The sequence below is a fragment of the Thunnus thynnus genome, chromosome 24 (genome assembly GCF_963924715.1).
Source record: "Thunnus thynnus chromosome 24, fThuThy2.1, whole genome shotgun sequence".
NCBI classification, from domain to species: Eukaryota; Metazoa; Chordata; class Actinopteri; order Scombriformes; family Scombridae; genus Thunnus; species Thunnus thynnus.
The window spans coordinates 13,913,254-13,938,839 of record NC_089540.1 but is presented as its reverse complement, the minus strand read 5'-3'; the positions used below and the strand labels follow the sequence as shown (position 1 = coordinate 13,938,839).

Below are 25,586 nucleotides of genomic sequence, written 5' to 3'. Positions count from 1 at the left end.
GCTAAGCTAACTGGCTTCTAGCTATAGCTCTATATAGACATGAGAATCTTCTCATCTAACTATCAGTAAGAGAGCAAATAAGTGTAATTTTCCAAAATATTGAGCTATTCCTTCATGGAAAGAAAAAAGAAAAGGAAAGGTGGAGAAAAAGAAAATGTAAGCTAACTGAAAATTGTTAAGGTTGTAAATTGAACAACTATATTAACTCCCTATGAAACTAAATGTAGGCTATTGTTGCATTATCTTGTTAAGGTATTTATGATGTGTTATTTGCTTGGTTGATATAAATTAAAGAAGTAGAATTCACTTGTTTGCCCTCTGGCAACAGCTCTAGTCTTTACTGTTTATCTCCCACTTCTGTAACCACACCTACGCATTCTTGCTGTATATGCATGTAAATGTAACTGTACAGTATGTGCCGGACCAAGCTCTGCCAAGTCGGGAAAGAGGGTATCTATGGGCCATGTATTTACTGTGTATGTGCATGTTCGGGTGCCAGCACTGAGGCCTGGCACGAAGCAAGTAGTGCCACCAAGAGGGGCAGGTGCACTGGGGCATTGTCCATCTGGCCATAGTGGGCAGGACAGGTGCTACCTGTCAGCAGTGAGGGAGAGAGAGGTGTAGACAGAAAGGGAAAGTGGGAGAGAGAGAGAGAGAGGTCCTCATCATGGCTATTGTTCAGAGTTGGGAGTTCAGAGCTGTGATGTATAATTGAGTGGCAAGAATCAGGCTGAATTCCTTTGAAAGCAAAAATAATGAAAAGGTATGTAGTCTGTCATATGTGCTCACGTTTATTGTCCTCTCTCTCACTCGTGAAAGCTCTCTCTCACACATACTGGCACACACACGCAAATAAACATAAGCTGCCATGCGTTTGCCTGTGAATACATCCAATACAGATGTGCACACGCACACATAATTCACCTCATTACATCGTCGCTGTCAACCGGGCAGATTTCCTCCATTATCCGCGGAGATGAGGGAAACAGGCAGTCGGTCAGAGTCGTTAGCCAAAGCTTTATAAGCTCACGGTGAACCTACCTGGTGTGGAACCGCCGAGCTCGACAAAACTGGACACTAAATTGCCAATCAGCAGAAAACCCCTGCTCCTTCTGGCTTGCACACACCTGTGCGCCGACTTTCTCCACCTTTGCCCTGTCTGTCTGTCAATTTGTGAAGCACCTCTCCATTAGGTGGGCGCTGACGTGGCAACTCTTGGCCTGAAAGCAATGTTGATACTCATCATTGCTGCTAACAGATTTGATGCCGGACCACTCATAACCTGGGGAGCCAGTTTGCCAGAGTTATTTTCTCACTCCATTACGTTGCAAATAGAAAACAACAGTGTGTAGTGAGTCTGCTTTACACAATACAGGGCTGCTACAAGCGAGTTGGCAGCAGTCATGCATTGTTGTGACTGCTTGTCTTTCCAGGCAATTCCAGAAGTGCTTTAAACTGCGCCCTAGTCAATGTGCATGGCGCCATGAATACATTTCAAGGGCTGCGCCAGATGCTTTGCAAAAGGCGTCGTCCCCGACTCGCGCAGCAGCGCTCGCACTCAATCTATCTTTCAGGGGACTGAAACAGGCACAGCGCTATCAGTGTGTATCATTTCTGCTTCACATCCATCAGCGAGCTGCTGTTCGCCAACCATCAGCGAGCGCCCTGTGAGAGCACGCAGCACTTCCCCTTCCACTTGTGTGTGGCGTTTGGCGGCAGCGCTGCAATTTGCCTCTGATTGTTTCCCATTTTCCCTCGGCGAGTTCAAGCTCGGACGCAGACAGAGAGCGAGAAGAGGGAAGCGGGTGCGGGGCGGGAAACGAGGATGGTTAAATGGAACACATACACAAACGTTCGCATACAAACCCAGACGGTTGCCCTCGCACACCACAGAGGTAGAGGCCATGTGCCATGAGGCCATTTTTCATTGTTATTATGACCGGGCACAGAAAGCTTAACGTTAACACAGCTGACCTCTAAAGCAGGTCACCATTACAGAGAGAACAAATGTGTGTGTGTGTTTGTGTGTGTGTTAGAGTTTGATTTTGTTGTTTAGGAGCACTGGCCGCTACCACACACGTGCCTTAGCACTCACGCAATAACTCATCCGTCTGCCCTAGAGAATGGAGCAGCCCAGCTATTTCTGCTTACAGTCATTACCATCACCGTCAACATTACCTCCTCCACGACTGCCCCCTTCAACCCCACACCACCCAAGAATCTCACAAACACACACACACACACAGCTTGTTGTTCTGCAAAAGTGTGGACTCATTGGCAGGCGGTGTGAATAACAGGAATTGCAGGGAATACTAAATCCAAAAAGGGTCAATGTTATGCACTCTCACACTATAGATAGAACATGGCCGAGGTCTTCGCTCCGCCGTTTCACATACTCCACTAACGAGAGGAGACCTGCCAAGAAGCAGTTGGTAAAAACTCCAATATAAAGCAGATCTTCACTTTTTCAATTACACATGAATAATTGAGTTCCAAAATAAGATATAAGTAACACTTCCTCCTTCAACATGACTGATAGCACAAAATACAAATAAGAACTTTTTTAAAGAATCCTCCTGGAAAATGAAGTTTCTTGGGATCCTCCGCCTGACAAAATGATAACTCTTGTAAGGAGTAGTTGCTCTAGATTTTACAGATACTGAATAATGAATTCAATGGGCTCAATAATTGAACTTCAGGTACTGGTTTTACCCCTCCAAAAAAATATGTAGCACATAATTTCACATATACTCAACAGAGGAGATCCAGGATAATGCTCTACTCGTGCTCCTATGCAGGCAGCTCGACTATTTACAGGCTTTTTACAAAACTAATCCACTTATTAATTCATAATAGGAGCAGTAATTCCTTATCAGAGGATTAACTTGAAGCACCTTACACTATGCATGTATCAAATGGGAACTACAGTTGGTTCACTATCAAGGCTTTGGACAGAGACAAGTGTTCACAATGTGGGCTAAATATATGCCAGTGCCCAGTCCAGCCATTGCAGTGACCTCCAGTGACCCCTATCACTGCAATAATAACCACGGAATGAATTGTTAACATGTTTGCTAAATTGAACGGGAACCTTTTTTAGTTTCTTTCCATTGTGGTCCAGGAGTGGGCTTTGTTGTCCTGATAAACACAAACATTAGTTGCCAGGAGTTTTTAAATGATGCCATATGGGAGGATATCTCAGAGTTTGTGTGCGTGCGCGTGTGTCTGTGTGTGTGTGCGTGTGTTTCCGCAGTCGCAGCAGCCAGCGCAGCAAGACTCTTTCAAGTGAACAGCCAAATAAAGTTAAAGGCAGTTAGATAGCGAGGGAGGCACACTGCCAGAGGTCACACCGCTTTGGATGATAATCTGTCTCCCTTTTTTTTTTTCCCCCCAGTTTCCCCCAAACCACCTTAAATGGAGACAACTCATGTACAAGTTATTTATATTGGGACTGTCTGCAGACACACGGTGAAAAAAATATTCATGGTATGACCAGATTAGTGACATCTGAGAACAGATTGAAACTCACTTTTCCCTCTAGACGGGCCCTGCAGGGTTTAAAAGACTGACAAAGCAAATTTTCTGCTAATGCTGTTGCAGTGTAGAGCTCACTACCCCGACGTTAATGAGCCCATGACTATCAAAACCATCGAAAGGAGGGTGGAAATTGGTCGATTTCTTCTAAAGTGTTCTGCAATCATCTTTTATGAAGTGACTTTAAGGAGATGTGAGAGCAATTAGTGGAAACAGCCTCAAACCTCCTTGATAATAGACAAACAGGCTGATGACTGTGACTGCCTATGTATTCCACGGAGAGTCCGACTAAGCAGCATTACACAATTCTCTAAACATAGAAAGCGCTGTAAGAACAAGTAAAAGAACAAATTAAATGTACATATTGAACCCAAGGGAACATTAGAAGCAAGAATAGCTGCTGCAGCACTTAATAGCCACTCTTATGATGTATATTAGCAGGATTAGTTATACAGTAGTTATTGCTGTATCTGAATGGTTTTTTGCTTAGTCACAGTTGTTCTCCCAGGTACAACAAAAACAGGCTGGAGAGAGAACACGTCAAGAAAACACACTGTGAGAGTCAAACGATGCTAATGGGTTGTACACCCTGCGATGTTTGAGTTTACTCGGATCCATATTTTACCTTCACATAACACGCAGTATTGTTATAGAATGCAACAGCAGTTGTGTTTGCACCCCAAGCAGAGGATTGCTAGCGGGGAAAATACAGGAGATAATTAGGTAAATATTGGACTTTTGGGCCCGCAGTGCGATCATTTGGCTAGAAAACACTTACATAATGCACAGGCTGTTTGGAGAAATGTGATAAGACATTTTATGGTTTTGTTGATGGCTTTAACAGTTTGGGAAAAGGCTACGATTTAAAATATAGAGGATAAGTTGCATGGACAGGCTTCAAGTCTATGTTAAAACAATACTCACATGCTAATATGTAGTATAAAAAGAGATGGTGGACAAAATCCACCATAACAATTTGATTTGACTAAGATCTGTGGATTTTGTCCCCCATCACTTTACACTTTAAGAACGGTCAGTATGGACAGGAGGAGTTACTACAGCAACCAATTACCATCTAAATTTACATGCCTGCTCTCTCAATTCTCATTTTACAGTATGTCATGGCATACCTGTTAAAATTAACTGATAACACCGATGCATGGGAGGTGAATTGGTGAGGGATCCAATATAATTTTAAATTAGTATGTGCTATTATTAGTGCTATAACTTCAAATTGAGCGTATGACTCTGACGACGGTGCAGAGAAGCCTGGTAAGTTTACTGTTAAAGTGAGTTTATAACTCCCATGCATCTTACTGAACACAACTATAGCCCCTTCCAATTAAGTGTGTAACATAACATGAGGAAATACAAAACCAGAAGATTTTGAATGTAATAACAGAAGAAAATATTTATTTCAAAACCAGGTTTTCCCTCAATACCTCATAAAATAAATAACACCCAGGGTTTACGGTACCATATTGTTGGCGGGCTCGTTGGAGCTCATTCGAATCCTCATGATAAGTATTTTATCTGTACTCACTGTTCCTTGGAAACTCAGAAAGCTGGCAGCAAGCAGTTTTCACACCCTCTGTCTAGCAGTGAGCGGTGTGATGGAGAAACCTGTCCTGAGGCTCTGTTCACCTGCATAAAGCAAGTTTCTCTGGCATGCAGGGACACGTCCCGACCACCTCTGCTGCAGCAATGTGTGTGGTAGCATCCGAAGCACACTATACAAACATCCACAAACACACACAACAAACTTCTTATCTTTTTAACTATAAATGTTCATATGATAACAGTTCATAGATAGTGTCAATACTCACTCAGAAACTTTATTTTCCCCCCTACACAGTCTCCTCTCATCCCAGCTAGCAAGGGCTACAGCTAACTAGCAACAGGTGTTTTTGGTGGCAATACTACAGAAAACAGCTCCAAACACGACTCACTCTCCTGTTTTACAGGGTTACAAACTGATAATAACAACTGTATTTTAACTAACTAACTAGTCTAGGAACTCGGTAGGTTACAATACTCATCTCTGATTGGCTAATAACAAATTGACACCTGGCTATCCAATAAACAACAGAAAAATGGGACATGATAAGTTCAAAGTTTGCTCTAAATGGAGGATATTTTGATTAAACAAAAAATTAAACCAGAGGTTACTGAGCCAGTACATACAGTAGGCTACATATCAGCATGAACTTGAAAAAGTTTGAACCTATCCTTTTATCTGTCCATTATTTTATTTTAGTAGTTAACATCACCTCAACCAGCTGCAACATTAAAATGCAGCATACATGCAAGAGTACTTTTTGTTTCTAATACTTTTACTTATGTGAAAATGTGAATGCAGGTGTACTGTCTCTACCTTTATCTAAGTAAATGATCTGAACAATTCTTCCATCCCCTGGAGTTAATACAGGAATTAGAAGAAGTTGCCCAGATACTTTGGAAAGTCTCACCCAAGAAAAACACAGGCAAACAATCCCAAACAAGGAAAAAGCTGAGAAATCCTCCCCTCAAATATATTAAGCACAGAGGATAATCCATCCAGTCCAGCAGTGGCTACAGACCACACTAGAGTTCATAAAAATCAGATAATTGAAAAACCACAGCCTCACCTCCTTCCCTAGCTCTACTTCCTTTCAACCCCTGCCAAGTGTAACTGCAAGCGAACAAATAAAAATCTCAGACAGCTATTAATAATTTATTTGCCCGATATCGACTCTTATACCATTGTGGGGTTTTGGTTTTTTTTTCCTTTTTGCAGCTCATTAGAAGCTGGCCGGCTTGGCACAGTAATTGGTCAATAGGGGTGATAGATGACTGCCACGCATGAGCTCCTAAATCCTCGTGCGTGGAAGAATGAGAATAGTTCCCTCTGCAACTTCTTTTCACCTCACTTATTATGCGGGATCGCTATGGGGGGATTTTTTTCCCCAACACCACTCCCTCCAGCAGCTATTGAGGCAGGAGTTGGCTTCATGTGAGCTATATTGGTCCATATTTTTACAGCACCACTGTTATATCAATTCGTTGTATGATATTAGAGATATGGAAGTAAGATGGTCTCTCCTTGGAGGATTGTACTTTAATTCAAAAACCTCCCTTTTTGCAGTCTATCCAGGATTGATGATATTGTACAAAATAATAATAAAAAATAATGTCAACACTCCTGCAACGAAAATCAATGCAGAAACCTTGAAAAACACTGTTTCCTCGAACACGCTTGAGTCCGAGAGGAATAACAAGCAGCTCCGAACAGGGCAAGCAGGGAAGGGAGTATATGTCATATATCATAAGAGGGAGCGGAGACAAAAGCAAACTATCCCACATATGGCTGAATAATGAGTACTTGCAGACAAAACATTCGCACATATCCATGGCGACCACACGTCTCTGAAGACAGCAGGGGAAAATAACCACATGCGAACGAGTAAGTGCAAACACGCACATAAACCTGCACATACACACTACAGGACATGACATAGACGAGTACTTACTGTTCTGTTCAATCTATAAATGTCTTTTCCCTGTCATCCATCATGTCTCCACCCCCCGCCCCCACCCTCCCCCCTTTGTCCGTCACCTCTTGTCCTCCAACATGAACCCAGGAGAGCCTGTACAGTGCGGATATGTATGTATGTGTGTGTTTGAGAGTGCAATGGCTTGTGACGGTTGGAGTCCTAACCCGGTCATTGTCCTACTGGTGTAATGGGCCTAATGCACAACCTTTTACACACACACACTCAAGCCTGAATGTGTCTCCTCTCGGGTGTATGCATGCGCAAATGCACTTGCAAAACACACTGCCCTCAGGTCAGAGCTCCATACCCAACGGGGGCTGCCAGGGGGCAAGTTTTTGTCGAGAAGGAGAGCCCCCTAGGTGCACAAAGAACGAGCCAAACCCACGGAGGGCTCTGACCATTCGTCTTCTTAATGGCCCTGTCACATTTCATAATAGATTTTAATTCAGCGATGTGCCACGCAAGGGAAAACGAGGCCTTTATGATCCGACAATGGCCCGAACAGAGAGATGTGGCCGGAATCCAAAAACAGTGGCTCAGACGAGAGGTGGGAGGGACGTGAGCAACAGGCAGATTTATGGTTGTCAAAAGTTGGGACGGCCTAGTTTCAAATCATTTACAACTCTGTGTTCTTTTGCCATAAAAAATAAGCTTTTACATGTCAGTTGGAGTGAAGGCTAATTGCAATTATTTTGTGGATTGTTGTCACGGTGAAATAAATTAACCATAAAGTGGAATGCTGACACAATTAGACAATTAATCGATACGGGATTGCTCCAAATCACCAGGCACCACACCGGGCCTTACAACATTTGCTGCCCGACCAAGGGTAAACAAATTTGGCAAAAAAAAGGTGAAGCCATTTGTGCGGTAATTACCTTGAACGTGGCACAGCCTGTCTGCCGTGCATATTTCCTTTTTATTCCTTGTCATGCTCACAGCAACAGAATATTGATGTTGAACTAAAGCTGGTCATTGGTACTCGACGTCATCACTTGATTTTTGTGTTCTGGGTTGCAGTTACTTCTATTTATACCCACAGTGTGTTATAATGTACTAACCTACAGCATGTTTTGATCTTGAGTCTGTAGGAACACTGTCAATATAAAAATAGTACATGTGGAAAAAGGTTGCAAACGCCAGAATTTATCAAATGACTGAAAAATTTGAGCTTTTTTTTTCATAATACATTATAAAAATGCTTGACGTCAGCTGGCTCCAGATACTTATATGCTGATGTGATTATTATTTGAATATCCTTTGGTTTCAGACTAGTTGGTCAGACGAATCATGCAATTTGACGTCTCCTTGGGTTCTGGGAAAGTGCGATGGGCATTTTTCTAGCCTGATAATCAGACTGAAATAACATTTCATCTTTGATGTTTGGAGGGCACAGTTATTTTGCCCAGACCAATCTGGAGCAAGTGACATATCCGTCCCAACAACGTCATTTTCAATCAACACAGAAGTTGCAGTGGCAGTTTTTAAGAGCACTAATATGAAGTCGACTGATTGATTTAAGAGTTGTCATACAACTTATAACAAACTTTATAGTTGTGTTGATCTTTCCCATGTTTTCTTGCTCTATAGCACAAGAACATGACGTCCCCAATTCTTAATCCTGCTGACCAGGCCTATTTGAAGTGTTCAAAAAATGGGAGATGTGGGCAGCAGTCATTGGTATCTTTATGGAACCTTTATGAAACAATTTGACATTTTATAGACAGATTGATTAACAGGAGACATATCCATAATAAGGTAGTTGCAGCCCTAAAAAAGTAATATATCCAATAGCATTTCACAAAGTATGGTCCAAAACTTTGCCTAGGAGTTAAGCTGGTAAACACTCCCAAGTTTTCCTGCATGCACTAAAGCTGCCATCCCACACAAATTCTAAAGATCAATGTGCTCTGAGAAGGAGGTGAGAGTAAATACTGGAAACAAAAAGAAAAATTGCAGGAAAATGTTTTTTTTTTGTTGTGTTTTTTTTTTTTTTTTTATTTGCAGTGGGATCTTCTGAATTTGCATGAAACTGCACCCGTGGGGCTGAGATGGATCAAAATCCACATGCAGAGAACAAACTTAGTAACACAATACACCCACAACATTACAGTAAAGGGTTGTTATCAAACTGCCAAATGTATCTGAAAAGAATGGTGTGAAAAGTGGTGATCTAATATCCATGGGTGGGGGGGGGGGGTCTGCGTCATCTTTTTCAGAGTGGGCATTTTCTCAACTTTCCTAACTTTCCTCCAAAAGTCAGAGTTTCGACTGTCCGCAGCTGAATACACAGGCTGGTTGCTTGGCTGGCTCTCCTCTCTTGGCTGTCTGAGTTGCTGACTCACCTCTGCTTCCAGGTTCTGTACCAGCAAGTCAGCCAGCCAGCCAGCCGGCCGGCTGACGGGCCAGCTCTGTTGACAAATTGATATCTGATCTGAGCTGCAATTGGTGGGGGTGCAGACTATTCCAGTGTTTCGGCTGTCCACTGCCAGCTCCAAACAGCTGAGGGATTAGCTATGGGCTCTCTGAAGCTGAACCTGTATTGTTCATTGATGGGGCGAGGCGAGCAAGTGAACACTATGCACCAAATCAGACTAATAGGAGAAAAGTCTGAAATGGGTGTTGGGGAGAAGAGGTATCTGTGTCTTTTTGGCAGTAGGGAGGGATTATCCCTGTGTGTGGAGAAATATGTATGTGGCACATCTACTGTAACTGTGTGTAAGCAGTATGTGTGTGTTGGTGCGTGTCCACAGAGCAGCCAGCTGGGTAGTGCAGTGTTTCCCCTACCATTGCCTTGGAGGGGCAGCCCTCCAGAGGGACTCCCTGTCCCTCTTGAGAGGAACAAAATGTATTTATCTGTCATTTACTTAATTTATGAGCACACGATACTGTAAGTGCAATAAAAGCTTTGCAAGTAAAAAGCCTACAAGAGTAATTTATTAATGTAATCCACGCAAAAGATGGACAGACAACGACCCCAAACGTCTGAAATTCAGGCCAAGTATCAGTCCTCCATTAAGGCGGAAAGTAGTGAGTGTGCAGTTGAGAGAGATAGAGAGAGAGAGAGCATGTGTGTGGTGGTGAAGCTGGCGACCGGAGCAGAGAGTATGGAGTCAGCAGTATAGCTGTGAGCGTAGCAGTGCGATGTGTGTACAGTTTAGGCTATTTGTCAGTGAATAAATGCTGCAACTCCTCAAGACTCAAGCCAAGTTCCCATGTCTTGCTTGCCATTAAAGTGAAGGGGGTTAGCTCCAAAGTTAGCAACAACAGGTCAGCCTAACCTGACCAGGCTCACTGACGGTGGACTGACCTTTAAGGTCGACCAGCTATTCTCATTTTAGTGATAATCTCAGCCGCTTCTAAACAGAGAACGGAGAAATGTCTGGCTGCTGAGTTCCCCGCCGCAGCCTCCCAAAGCGGTCAACCTAGGGGAAACACTGTAGTGGAATGCAATAGATGTGGCAGTGCTGCTATTCTTGGTGCTTTCTTTCTGTGTGTGCGTGTTTGTATGTGTAGTGTGTGTGTCATCAACATAGCATTGGGGGGTTCAGCTATTTCAAGGGGAGTCCAGATTCCTGGCATTGGTATTTAAGTGTGTGTGTGTGTGTGTGTGTGTGTGTGTGAATTTTTTCCATGTGTGTTGGCTGCACGTTAAGGTCACACAGTCACGTAAAACCTAAACAGGAGCCATGCTGCAAAAAAAGTACACCCCATTTTACCTGGACATATTGTATAAACCTCACTGGATTTTTAGCCACACTAGCTAGCATTGTGGCTCTGGTCAGTCCACCACTTTGGATTTTGTACAGATTCGTGGTCCCCAGAGGATAAATCCTGATGATTTTGGTGAACCCCCTAATTACTGTTAGCCTCACAGAGCTGATAGCATTGCAAAATTATTATTATCTACCTGCAGCGGTTCCTTTTTCAAGAAAAGGTCACTGAGTCAGATGAAAACTAAACAGAAGCTAAGTTGCTAATTTGCTTATTCAATTATTTTTGTTTTTTTGTTTAATTATCTCACTGCTCTGGGAGATCAGTTGTATTATTATTAAGCAAATTTCACTATATTTTATCAAAATAAATACATGCAATAAAAAATTAACTTTATTTCTTTATCTGAAAATGCTGTCTCATCTGTCAAGTGACGCCTAAATGAACTTGTACAGGCTTAAGACACACTTTGATTTTATTGCCTTGTTTTTGCAGTGTTCAGTTCAGGTTACTCTTCCCTCTGAATCACCCTCCTACTGTTTCCCAAAAATATCAGTAATCTTGTCACAAACACACACTCGCCATCACTGCGGTAACCACAACAAACATTCCCGTAAAGACGCTCATGGCACTCCCCAGCTCACACCTCCCGTAAACCATGCTGCCCTATTTTCTACCACAATCTTTCCCATCACCAGGCGGTACCTCCCCACACTGGTCCCATCTGTTAGAATGAAATCTGATAGACTCTTGAGTGGTATGTCATCTCATCTCGGTCCAGCGATTCTCCAGGAGCGACCCCGAGTCTTTTCTCAGTCTGTGTCTGCAGTCAGAACGCTCCGCCACTGTCAACGCACATTTTTTGAGGGGGAAAAATTAAATTATATTAAAAAGGAACAAACCTGAAATGTATCTGTCAGTACTTCAAAAACACACATGACTCACTCCTTAAAGAAGTGGTTTGCAAGCAAATATCCTAAGATGACTCACACGATTTCGGCTTCCTTTCATGCCAGCAATCATTTTGTACAAGCAGATGTCCACTGTGTTCAAATGCTTCTTCTAGAAATAAACTCTTTAAAACTACATCAAGAATTGGTTTTACAAGGTCCATCTCATACCAGTTTTAACAATGTCTAGCAATTCAAGACTTAATTTAAAATGTACCAAGCATCAAAACAAGATATACTGTATATTTTTTTAAACACACAAGGTTGGCACTTCAAGTAAAAAAGAAGCCTGTTGCTATTGAATATAATATATATATGTGTATTCTCTCCAAACTGGTGGGTTTCAGCTGAATTTCTAAGACTTTAAAGAAATCGAGATAAGGCTTTGGCAGACATAACATGGCGGAAGGCTCTATTCTTCCTGACACGGGAGCAAGCGAGGCATCGATCGAAGAGTTCGTGCAAACATGTGCCATACATTTACAAGACCTTGACCGAGGCCTGTATCCACGACAGGCAATTCCATTACTCACAGTCGAGGTGAGAGGTCGGGGAGTGATCAATAGTGGAGGATGGACACACGGAGATAGAGACTTGGATAAAAAGAACTCACCCCGCTGCTCTGTGCTTCTGACCCTCCCACAAAAGGGGTGTGGGAGAGTAAAACAACCGTACTGTGACCCTGGCGAACCGAGTAGCCAGTGGTGGGAACACCTGATAGCCGAGGCACATTATTCAGGTTGCTGACAGGTGAACAAGTACATTCACCTCGTACATCAACATGTGAAAGGCAACATGAAATGTTCTCAATTCTGATGAAAAATGTAGCAATATACCAGGAGAGGTGGCATTGATGTCTCTGGACTACAAAGTCACATCTATATTTACAGTATTTCCTTGTACAGCTAGCTGAAACTCAATTAAAAGCCAGCCAGCTAGCATACGGAAGACCACAGAAGACAGCAAAGCTATGTAAAAACAGAACATAAACAATGAAGTTCACTAATGCTCTCCAAAGCTTCATCAGCTGCTAAATCCAAAGTAGCAGAACCTCCAACATGGCTACCAACAAGCTAACGGTTGTAGCAGCCACTGTTCTAGTTAGCTTCCCTTGGGACTTATAGCTAGCTGGCAGTGTGACTACTTTACAGATTAAAAAACTCTTCTTCTTAGAGGTATAATGTGATTAGTTAGTTTTAATGTCACTGCAGTTTTTGTTTTTTAGCTAGTAACTAGCCAACTGGTATCCTGATAGGTCAGTTTCTTTTCCGTGCTTTATTTTCCAATATAGAAAACTTTTGGTTAAGTCCCCATGTGGGCAATGTGATTGGTTGCAGGCTTACAGCCACTCCCTATTTAAAATGGCTTCTCATTGTCACAAACCATTTGCCTGATGAAGGTCTAACACTGAAACATCGCAAATAAATGTATCATTGGAGGTTAGACAGTGTGCGAGAGCTTGTGTGCAATAATGTGAAACATTTAGATTTTATAGTAAATTATTTTGATAGTTTTCAGTGAGTTCAAGTGCAGATTTTATGGGATCTCTCACAAAGTAAAATGTGTGCAGCAATGCCCTTTTAAATGGGCTTTAAAAAAGGTTGTTTTTTTTCTTACTGCATTTGTGACATTTTTGTCAGATCCTATAGAGTATATTCATTCTGAAGGGAAAAGCACTAATATCATCATGTCCAATGTCCATTTGATGCATATAAATGTATCAATTGCTGAAATGGAGCAACTGCATTTGATTGAAACTGGATGAATAAAGGGTCAAGTAAAAACATTAAAAAAAAAACCCAAAACAACATGTGTTGCTGTTGAGCTCTGTGAAGTCTGCGGGGCTTGCATGTGTGCGTGTCTTTACATGCATTCATGCGTGAAAGGGTAAGTGTTTTGACACGATATTCCGCCCCGCTCGCTTCACGGCCGTCGAAAGCATTTTGCTCGAGCAATTTTTCAGCCCTCATCTGATGAAACGTCACATCAGCTGGTGTGTGCTCCCCTGGAAATAATCGTCATAATATATTTACACTTTTGGAGAAAACAATTATCATAAATTACAAATTTGCAGCCCGCCTCCTCTCGAAGACACGCTCGGGTGCTCTGTGGATAAAACAAATACACTCTCTGAGCTCTCTGTGTGTCATGATGGAGTATGAACAACAAGAACAGTCTTTTTTTTTGTTTCTGCGGAAGACGCCTTCGTTTCTTAATGAAGTGCCGGCCGTTCTGAATGAGGACTCAATGAGGCATGGAATGGGGCCTCTCCATCCCTCCCCTGCCTCTCCTTTTTTGTCTCTTCCTCCCTCTCTGTGCATTTGAACCTCTTGTACCCCTCATCTTTTAGATGATTAGAATAAGGGCCATTACCCTCTGTCGAGGCCATGCTTACAAACACAATGGATGGGTCTGGGTACTTTTTTCTCTCTTTGTACCAACAAACAAATTCTCAAGAATCACACTAGCTTACACCCTTGCACACACTAATACAATTTATACCTTTCTCTCGTTTCATTTCTTAATTCTTTTCTCTCTTTCTCTCAAGTCTTTTCCTGTTATTAAGCCCTGTGGTCCCTAAGCTGGGGCCCTAGTAGCTTTCAGCTCTACATTTCCTGGGCCCCTGACACAGACGAACCTGTGTTTAGATGAGGCAAACATCCATAAAAGCACCAAAGCCAACCCATTCTGTCCACCGGTGACACAACTAGTCACATTCTGGGGATTTCTTTTGTTCTTTTGATTCTCTTTTTCTGCAGTTCCCACTATAGGGTTTCTGATAATGTTAAAACTATTACTTTGTTGGATTATATCACCCCTTTCCCTGGACAATCAGGATTCCATGCAATAAAGTTTGATTTTGAGCCTTTAATCATAAAACAGTCTCATTTTTCAAATTCTTCAGATTATGTGGCAAAATATTTTAGTAGAACCAAATACAACGCTAACCATACAGATCCTCTATTTTACCATATAACCTCTTAGTAGCTTTATTGTGTCTCTGTGGTGAAATGGGAGCATATGACTGTCTTTATAGTGCTGACTTGAGGTTATTTCTGCATGCAGCCTTTTCAACATGCTCTTTCATGAGCATTGTTCTTTGATATTCAGTTGTAACATCATGCTGTCTCCTGCACATGATGCTCCACCTGTTGAATGCTCTGCACTCTGATTTGGGGATGGAAGCCTGCACGTGTGATTGTTAAACTGCCTGCGAAGTTTTTGTTTAAAGATTTTGCATTCTGCTTTGTTTACACTTCTATTTTTTTGTTTTAGCATGGAGCGTTGAGCAAGTGAGAGTATCAAAATTGATACCTGGGCATTTCTTATCAGCTTAAATTAAGATACATTCCTCCCATGATAAAACCAACTTGCCAATGTCACTTTTAATTTCATACACAGCGTGAAAAACTGTTCGGCTAAAGTCACTGGGTGGACTTTGAAAAGGGGGCTTTGGGTATCGCCGTTGCAGTGTCCGACTGAAATTAAGCCTTCTTTACAAAACAAGAGACACCGATTAAAAAGGAAACAGCGGGGAGCAAAAAGAAACTCTTGCATATCTTAGTTTCTAGGCCGGCGCAGCAATAGACCGGGCTTCAAAGCGAAATGTGTCACAGTGAGAAAACGGGTTATCAGACATTCACAGAGACCATCTTTCGTCTGTCTCACTTTCTCTCGCTCTCCCCCATCACTCCCACCCATCTCTCATTCCACTCCCATGGGTCATTTTCTCTAATCTGGATTCCCACTGTCTTCTACATTACTGACAGTGCATCAATCACGGCTAAACACATGCCCTTAACTGTGCTCGCTGTCAGCTGATGTAGTGTGTGAGTGTAGAGCTGCCTGGGGTTCCCTGACCACCTCCTAACCCCTCCTTAATCCCTCAAAAATTTCCGAATCACCATGGAAATATTATGCTGCTCGGCGCTGTGGGATAGCGGCGAGAACGAGTCGAGGATTAGCATATATTTCAATTGCTCTCTTGTTTGAAATACAACAGCGGGTGAACATGGGGGCCGCTCCTGCCAACACTGGCTTTTTTTGTGTTTGATGTAAAGTTGCGAAAGGAAGCGATGATCTCGCATGCAAAGGTCAATGCACTCTGTAAAACAGTGGTGCGCCTAAATTTCAAGAGTGTTTGGCTTAGTCGATGTAAGCACACTCAGAGCTTCATTCAAAATGTTAAGTTTGTGGTATGAATGTTATTTCCTCTTGCTGGATGCTGAACCGTCTGTGTAGAAGTGTAGTACAGCTGAAAGCCAACTTCCTCCAGTTGCTGCCACTTTATTCTCTCTTTCTCCAGCGAACAGCCAAATCTAATGCTGCTTAACCGAGTCCAGCGAGGGCAAAGATGAGCAGGGGGAGAAGTGGGTGAATTAATTTACTTCCAGCGTCTCATCTCTCTTGAGTTCAAGTTAACTCGGTAAAAAAAAAAAAAAAAAAAACCTAAAAGCTGCTCCTTTTTGTCGCTCTTTTGAATGGCTGGTAGCAAATGTTGATCCGGTACTGATGCACTGTGCGGCTGTGTTGAATACGCTGTGTTAACTCTGCAGCTTTTCCCACAGCCTGTCTGTGGCAATTCAGGTGAAACGTTTTGAGTGCTGTAATTCAAAAAAAAAAGCAGGCACTATCAAACAAGCATTACAGTGCGACAAACAGTCTGAGAGATGTAAAACTATATTATACATGCTGGCATTTTGTTTAAATGTCACTGCAGCTTGGCGAGGTTACCAGTTGAGCCAAATGTTTCAGCAAAAGCTTTGAATTACACTATGATGCAACTTCAGTTCAGTAAATAAGCTAGTTTTTATATATATATATGATGTAATAAAACTCAAACACAAGCTATATCTTTGGTATCAGTGAAGCGTGATCTCATGGTAATTTACAGGATTTAATATCACAGAAATGTAATGTAGCCCCTCTAACATAGGCTGTGTGGCTGTTTATTAATGAAGAACTGCATGCAGCTGTTTTTTTTTTTAAATAATAGTAATAGTTTGTGGCTGACCTTTAATTTCCACTTATCAAAGCAATCTACTCCTCATTATGTAAATGAGTTCTATATGTGGTCGTGGAGGGAATGCCCCTGTGACGAGCGCAGAGGATGCTACTTTGATGAAAAAAAGATGAAAAACGAAGGGAAGCGTTTAGCCGTTCATTACATTCAGTTTTGTCACGGTAAAATAATCGATGCGGGCGAAAGCAGGTGTCCGTTATCACACAGCAGGTGTTAATTATGAAATGGCAGGTGCTCGTTGCTCGGTGACAACCAATGAGCAGCGTTTCTGGCAATCTGCCACGCTGGAGAAGGATGTTTCTGGAACCTAATGAAGATGTGGATTTATTGGATTTGGAAAGATACAGTAGAGGATGGACGGATGGACAGATGGACACATTAACCTTTGCTCAACTAGCTTATTGCTGGTTTATATAAACTTTGTATTTTTTTTTTCCCCTCCCAAAGGAAACTCGGCTAAGAAAACATCAGGAAAGCAAGAAAGTTGCAAATAAACAACACGCAGAAGAGCAAAACACTGTTACAGTATGTGAAAGCACCAGCAAAGCAAAGTTTCCACAAGTTCTCCCAAATATCAAAGCAGCAAACATAAGCCTGTAAACATCCGCTACATGAACCCAAAATATCTCTTTAATTGAGCATACTATGAGATTCTTCATTAGTAGTGACATGAGAGGCCACTTTTTTTACAGCCTGAATTACTTTGCAGTCAGCTAAACGAGGAAGAGAGTGCATGAGCAATTTCGCTTAATGTGTCGGTGACCTTAGGGACGGATAATAAGAACAAATCACATTACTGTAAACAGTCATTGCTGCCAGTGTTTACAACAGTGCAGATAATCAGGATGTGGCGACATAATGGCCTAGGAGATAAAAAAAAAAAAAAAAAAAACACACACACAAATATGTAGCGTATGAGTCAATGGCTTATAATAAGTGATACAATGCAATGTGAAGGTGCAAAGACACAAAGGAGATAGAAATCTGAAATGTAAACATAGTTTGCATCACAGCCATTTAGCTGCAAAGGAAGACTTGCAAGGGAGAGTTTTTGCATATGTTTGCCTCAAGCTTTGAGACTTTGACCATGTTTAACAGAGACATACAACATCATAACAGTATGAAAATGACAAAAAAATGACAGAAAGATGATATGAAACTATATTTGCTTTGAAATCATTAACAAATTTCAACAGGCCTAAGAAAGACAAAGACAAACTGTAATTGCACCATTAGTGCACAGATAAAAATGAGGATTTGAAAGCCTTTTGATCCTTATTAATGACCTGAGCTGTTCTCTTTTAATAGCAACTTTCTCTCAGTTTAATTTAAAGGGTTTTTATTTGTCCCATCTGGGTTGCAAATCTAGACGAGACATCAGACAATAAATGTGATTTGTACATCCAACAAAAAATAAACATCATATTTTTATTCAAGCCGGGCGAAATAGATTCAATCACGGAGAAATCATTTGATATAGCTTGATGTATATGGATGTCTCGGTGTTATACAGTCAGCGTGATACACAGTATGTGATTTGCGCTCCGACACAGAAGCATGCCATTCCCTCCCGCCCATATGTTGCTGTGCTTACCTCCCTCCTGTTCCATCCATCTAATAATGGGAGGAGGATGAGAGAAAATGCCTCAGTGTCAATGGCCCAGCCACTGAGATTCCATTATTACACCCATAAATCCTTCGGATACCCCCCCCTCCCTCCTTCCTTTTCTCTTTCTCTCCGTTTCAAACACAAGCAGCATCCCACATGTGTTTAGATGACAAACCTCAAACACACACACTTACACACACACACACACACACACACAGACGCAATTCAGAGTGTTAACTTTAACGTCTTTTTGAAAAATAACCGTGCATCACGACGTCAGCGCCAACACCTCCGCTCCCTTGAGGCAGCTCAAACTGCTGTCATTAAGGAGTGTGAGAGGATGTGTTATGTGTGTGTGTGTGTGTGTGTACCTAGATTTGAGTTTGTATTCTTTCGCCACAGCACAATCTGTGTTTAACTGTATTTGAGTGCCTATATTTACATTTTAATACTGTGCATGTGGGTGCGTTTAAGTGTCAAAAACGAAGCCTGTAATGAAAGTCCATTAGTCCATTCATCTCTTCGGGGAGGAGATACACCCTTCTGCGGCTGCAGATTTACAAGCCTGCTCCATCACAAGTGGATGTGGTGCTCGACTTTTAATGCCTGACCTAATGGCACACAGACGGGCTGGAGGTGATAAAGAAGGGCCCTCGGTGAACCCGATTAAACAATGGGTGCGCCGGAATATCTGGACCGTGAAAAACGAACCTGCCTGCATGTGGCAATCAAGCCAAGACAGACGGGAGGGGAGGGATGGGAGGACGAAGGGGTGGGGGGAGAAGGGAAGGCAAATCAAGCGCACCTCTCCCTCACTGCCGACTGGTTTTTTTGTTGAGTGGCATTAAAGTTCAATAGCGTGATTAATTAGGTGAGAAGGGAGAGTGCGATACGGTCTGCGGCAGAGTGAGATGTGACGACTTGCATTTCACAGCAAGAGAAGAAGAAAAAAAAAAGGAAGCAAGAGAGACAGATAGGCAGGCACATCGCAGTCCATCCATTCACTGCTGACTGAGAGTTTCTCATATGGGGGTGGGATGTGAGCTCGGCACCTGCTCACCGTTTGGATCAGCTCATCTGCCGCCAGAAAAGCTACAAAAAAAAAAAAAAAATTGTCTCCAAATCCACTGCTGTTAGACAGCAACAGCGGATGATCAGAAGGTCACTGCCTCAAATCTTGAAACCACCTGGCTGGAGAAGTGTGTGTGTGTGTTTTTGTTGTGATATGAATTTCCAGTTCTGAAGAAAAGACTGATATAGATTTAGATGAATTATTAAGAATAGCGAGCGTCTGAAAAACAACTTCTGTTACTGGATGAACCTTGTAGGTGTAAGACCTGTTTTCTCTTTTAGCAGTTAATGAGTAAGTGTTGCTGGAAAGAAATTGGGATTTTTTATTTTTTTTTTTTTTTTTTTTTTTATATGAAACTACAGCATTTGTTTTCTCACAAGCCTCAGAAAATGTTCAAATCTGTGCTCCTGCTTTTTATCAATTAATGGAGTTTCCTCTCTTTGAATGATAACGTTCTTCAACACAGTGAACAAAGGAGTGTTTGAAGAAGCCGAGATGTGTCTTGATAAAAATTGGTGCAAATCTATAAGTATATTTCTAAGCTATCTTTCTTTTACATCGTACTGAGTTATTGCATAAAATTATTGTTATCTGGTGTTAAAATGTAAAATAACATGTTTTTTGGGTCTATACCTGCAGCACATACAAACACAAGACGCTGTAAATGTGTTTTTATCACAACATCCAACAAATGCATCACATTTTCTATATTCCAGTCATGCAACCGTACTGGATAAAAAGAATGAGTAAGTCCCTGCTCTTCCACAACAACAACAACAACAACAACAACCACTACCAAAGCCTCCCTTGAGCAAGGCACTGAAACTGGAAGCACTCAAGCAGAGCTGCTCAGTGACTGGGAGTACAAAAAGTTGTAGTTGTTGTGGAGGGGCTCCCCGGTGGATCTGTAACTGCATGAACATGAGGAGAGCCGACGCTGGAAAAAGGAGCGTGCATGCTCAGCCAACCTGACATGTTACAGGAAAAAAAAAACAAACAAACACAAAACAAAGGTATCTCTGTGAGGCTGAATGAGGAAATAAGAACGTGAAGTAGACTGTAAGGAAGCGATTGCCTTTACCGTAGCAATCGGGGCCCTGAGCATTACACAAATCAGCCTCTCTCAAAAGAAAAAGAAAACAAACTTCTTTGCTTCATTTTCAACCTTTTAAATGAAACGTGTGAAAACAACACATTGGGGCGCGTTGTTTCTCAATGGGGAGCTGCCGCTTGAGAGGATCGCGCTTTGGAAAAAGGCTGCGCAAAATGAAAGTGATGGTAATTTCCTAAAATGAGCGTCAGTCTCTGAGTGTGCTGCGTGACAAAAACGAAGGCGAACTCTCTTTCACCTCGCCTTCTCCGTCTGCAGTTTATTTCACGGTGTCTCCGCGCTACGTCTTTACCCCTTCCTCAAACTCTCTCCCTTTCTTTCAGCCGTGCACATGCGGTGGATGGTCTCTAATTAATCCGTAGCCGTCAGTGGGGAGCGGTTTGCTTGTTTACTCTTATTGAAATTAGCAAGGCCTGCCTCCCCAGAGACACAGCGTCAGAAGCACAATTAGCTGGCACTGGACTAATTAGGACATGGTGCTAATGACACCTCCATGGTTGCATGGGTAAGCGAGGAGCGAGAACGAGTGGAAGGGAGGTGAGAGGAAGAAATGAGAGAGGAGAGAGAGAGAGAGAGAGAGTGGAAATTGAGAAGAAAAATGGCATTTCTCAGCACAGATACTACTTCAGAGGAGGGTGAATGGGCACAATAAGCTCACAGCCAAGCTGAGCTTACAGTGGCTGAGCTGGTGTCCCTGTGCACCCATCCTGGCACACGCACAAACACACACACACACACACACACACACACACCGTTAGAAGACACCAGCGGTGGATTTGATAAGAAGCAGCCTCCCACTTTCTCGCTACTTTCCTGCAGGCTTTCTCAACACCTTGGCAGGCAGCTGGCCTCGCTGCCACTACTAGCTGCCATTACACTGATTATCACCCCTGTCAATCACACGCTTCACCCCCCCCCAAGGGGAGGCATGGAAGGCCAATTAGCAAGGGGGGGGGCCAACCTAACAGAGGAGAGAACGAGTAAGAGGGACGTTTTTCATAAAAGAGGAAGATTCAGCAGTATTTACTCCCTTTTTTTTTTAACACTAATAGTCACAATAAAAGGAGCAAACATGGCGGTCAGAAGGAAAACATGTATTTTCTCACTAATTCACACTGTTCACACAGGGTGAAAATGAAGCGAGGAGAGCAGGCGGCACGTATTACTCCGCAGAAGTAAGAAGGTCACGTAGTGTAGTAACAGTAAACAAGCTTCACACAGTCATAATGGGCTGTGATCTCTCATACAATATGGAGGCGGCAGCCCACGAGATTGGGGTTAACCTCATTAGAAAAAGAGGACACTATCGGTTCAGTTAAGAAATGACACCGATGACACCGGTGTCAAAAAGATCAGGATCAAAATCTGGCCGTTTTAGCCGCATTGACGTAATTGTTTCCTCTCATGAAAAGACGTAGAAAGAGGAAGAAATAACAGACCGGCACGGCGCTGCAAAGCTGTTTCATCGCTTTTACCTGTCCCATAACGGTTTGAGTTAGTCCGCTCATCAAGGTGCAAAAATTCCATTGAAGATACACAGGATGATCATGATGTCGCTGCTTTCCAAGTAGTTAGGATGATAAAAGTTGCTAATAAAGTCCCGCTGAATTATCATCAGGGAGAAACACGCTTTTCTCTACTTCCTTCGATCTATCTCCGCCTCTCCTCCCTGTCCACTTTTTTTTTGTCTGTCTTTTCCTTTACTATGACTCAACACGGGAGAATAGTGATTTCAGAGTACAAAGGCGTAAATCTTCAGAGAAATAGAACGCTCGTGGTGTGAAATAAAAAAAAATAAAAAAAAAAGGATAAAAAAGGAAATTCAAGGTCAAGGGGAGCCGTGTAAATCTCCCTCTTAGTGCATGAGAGTGAAAAGAGACTCGGCGCGGTGATGAGAGCAGCTCTGCAACTCTTTCTCAAGACTTTTCCAGGACTTGATGTGAGCCATGATTCTCAGGCAGTCTTTTCCTCATCATGAAGATTTCTAGGTGGTAAAAAAAAAAAAAGAAGCCTCGCATGTGTTTTTCTGTCAAGGTGAGCAGAGGTAAGAGACCTGGTTACGAGGAACAGTGAGAAGGCCTTATATTTTTTGAGCTGAAAGCATGTTTTCTTAATAATTTCTGACTTGGAATAATGACAAAAGCACAGGTATTTTGAATCTGACATTGTTAAAACACTGTTTTCCCCCTGGTAATTTAGAGAGGAGCTCAACGGTAAATTCTGAAGCTGTGCACTCGGTTACAATCTGAAAAAAAAAAAAAAAAACCTCTAAGGGAGGAAAAACCTGTCAAAATTCGCAGTGCTCCCAAGGTGCTTGATTTAAATAATGCAATGAACAAAAAAAAAGGATATTCAGCCATACTTAGTGAACAAGGAATGCACTCACAGCACTGGAAGGTAGTTTGAATGAAAAGGGTTCACCAAATGGCATACAAACAATTGTGGCTTTCTATCAAAACCTTTCAAAACGGAAGAGATGGATCTTACACTTTTTATCCTTTTCGCATTAAAACCATTTAGGACCCTTTTCTTCGACTTAAAAAAAAAGAAAAAATATCTTGTTGTTGCTATTGGAGCTGGACTGATACCAATGCAACAGTAGCAGCCAGGCGGCAGATGGACTCAGGCGTGAAAGACTCGGCTGCAAAATAGCAAAGAGGGATTGAGAACGGTGGGGGGGGGGGGATGCCGTGGGGACACCGAGGAGGACGAAGAGGTCAGGGAAGGTGTCAAATGGTGGAAATCGGAGGTCAAGACAATGTGTGTGGCTTACCGTATGTGTGCACACTCCTAAATATGTTGTGTCGAAGCATTTATTTGTGGTGTTGAGGGTGTAAGTATTCGCTAAACATTTGTTGGTAGCGTTTTGTATGTGTGTGTGTGTGTGTTTGTATGTGTGAGTGTGTGTGTGTGTGTCCCAGGTGGTTTTCCCAACAACCAGTTCTGTTCCTGTGCGAGGCTGATGAATGAGGCCTGGTAACAGCCTGGACACTCCCATTTAACACAGCATGGAGCTACAAACTGCCAGTGTAGCAGACAGTAGCAGCATGGGAATACGCACACACATTACACACACATACACATAAAATAAGCAATGGCATGACTGCATCTTCAATGTGACAAAACAAGACAAGACAATCCCGGCCAGAAAAAAAACATCAGCGCTGGTTATTAAATAACCAATGTTTGCGTTTATAGTGCAAGTTGCTATCGTGTGAATTACGACTGTTTCAGCATTTTGACTGCTGTCAAACTTCCTGCCCAGCACAGGAAACATACACATTTAGCAACTAAAGAGCCCGATACTTCTTTCAGGAATTGGTGGAGACCAAAACAGGAAGAGTGAGAGGTGAATATTAAAAGGAGAGTGAACCAGGTGGCCATTAACACAACTCCAAATGAATGCTAATGTTACTCCATGTCCATAGGCAACTGTTTGCTAACACATTTGCCACATTGTGAAGTGATAATGCTTCAATGTTGTGTTTATAGCGTGTCCTACAGCCCCCAAGCGGCCAAAAATAAAAAAAGATTACTGCTTAAAGGCAGCACCTACAGTATTAAAAGATAGTGACCATTTCAAAAGGCACAAATGTGTGACTTTGACATGTCAAAATTGGTTTCTTTTAACCACAATAGCGAACTTTAACCATTTAGTTCTAGTTAGAAATTAACCTTAACTGAAGAGGCGGCAGCTCAGAAAATGAGTGTGAAAAACAGTCAATTTTGTGTCCACCAGAAAACACACAGAAAGCAGATGTGGGAACAAACAGAAAGCCTGAAAGCATACACTCTACCCAGAGACACATACTCACATGTCACTGATAAAAGAGGTGTCAGCAAAGCAACAGAGGTGACTTTGATAGAGAAACAGCAAGTGACAAAGAGAGATGCAGGCTACATTTAGGGCACAATGCTCATAAATGAAACCATCATTGGCGGTTTAACCATACATTACAGGTAGGCAATTACTCGTCCGCCAAAGGGCCTCGTGAATCTGTTTCCTTTTTTTTCCCATTTATGAAACATTTTTTCCTTTCTTGACACTCCAAATGAACGATAATCTGTAATAGATAAAAATAAATCTGTCTACATGTAAATGTGGGCCTATCCATTTAAATATCTATATTTGCTAATATTTATTATCACCCATATTTCACATTTATTGGACTATTCCACCTTGAACTTCTTGTACCTTTGCTTGCTGCATTTGCACCAAATCACATTATGTCATCTTTGTTACCATGAAGAGTTTTCAAGGTGGATTTGAGAAGAGAAAGAGGAAGAAGGAAGTTTATGGAAAGTTTGACTAAACTGATGAAATTCTTCAATATAAACAGCCAGAGACTCCACTACGGAGGAGCAACAAGTACCTGACGTTACAACTGGTTTAATATTAGTTGCAGCTGCGCTAGCTAACATTAGCAACCTTCCTGCTGCCTCAGCCTGTTGTGCACCCACCACACCTACTACAACTTCTAGCGTTACTGCCTCTGCCGGTTGCGGTGAACCAGCTGCAGTGTGGGAGGAAAGTGTCAGAGGCGACACTGACAGACAGCAGCAGCCCACCACAAACCAGACACCCGCTCGGACCACTCCGGCTCAGCATGCAGCAGCAGCAACAGCAGCAGCTGCAACACCACCATCACAGAGCGACCTGAGCAGCGCCAACCAGAGCAGCAAATCTGTGAATCATTAGAGAAGACCTTATGTTGTGGTCAGATAAATTGACAGATAAGGAGAGGATTTAAATTGTAAAAAAAAAAAAAAATAGAAATAAGGGCTATCAAGCCCCCCCCACACCCAAAAAAACCAGACACGACCCCAAAGTTTACAAAAGAAAACTACGAGATAACAATGAAAAACGGGGAGAATATAACAAGGAAGTGACTAATGTATTCAGTCAGTGCAGATGCTGTGTTTTGTTTTAGCTGTCATTTCTTCTGCAAAAGAGACGCATAGTTTGGCTGGAAAAATATCAGTAACCATCTGTACATCTGTTCTGTACATCACATCAGACTACACACAGCACCTTAAGTA

General features: G+C 42.3%; 1 protein-coding gene across 6 annotated transcripts in view; it reads right to left on the bottom strand.

The window, feature by feature from the left end:
- The window catches only part of LOC137176873 (receptor tyrosine-protein kinase erbB-4-like), a 273,678-nt gene that overhangs the window by 226,574 nt on the left and 21,518 nt on the right, over nucleotides 1-25,586 (bottom strand). Inside the window, exon 1 of one of the 6 annotated variants that reach the window (XM_067582877.1) lies at nucleotides 5,078-5,273. The exons of the other annotated variants lie outside the window; for them this stretch is intronic. The gene's annotated coding sequence lies outside the window, so the exon portion shown is untranslated. Of the gene's footprint in view, nucleotides 1-5,077; nucleotides 5,274-25,586 lie in introns of those variants that run through there. 6 annotated transcript variants of the gene reach the window in all.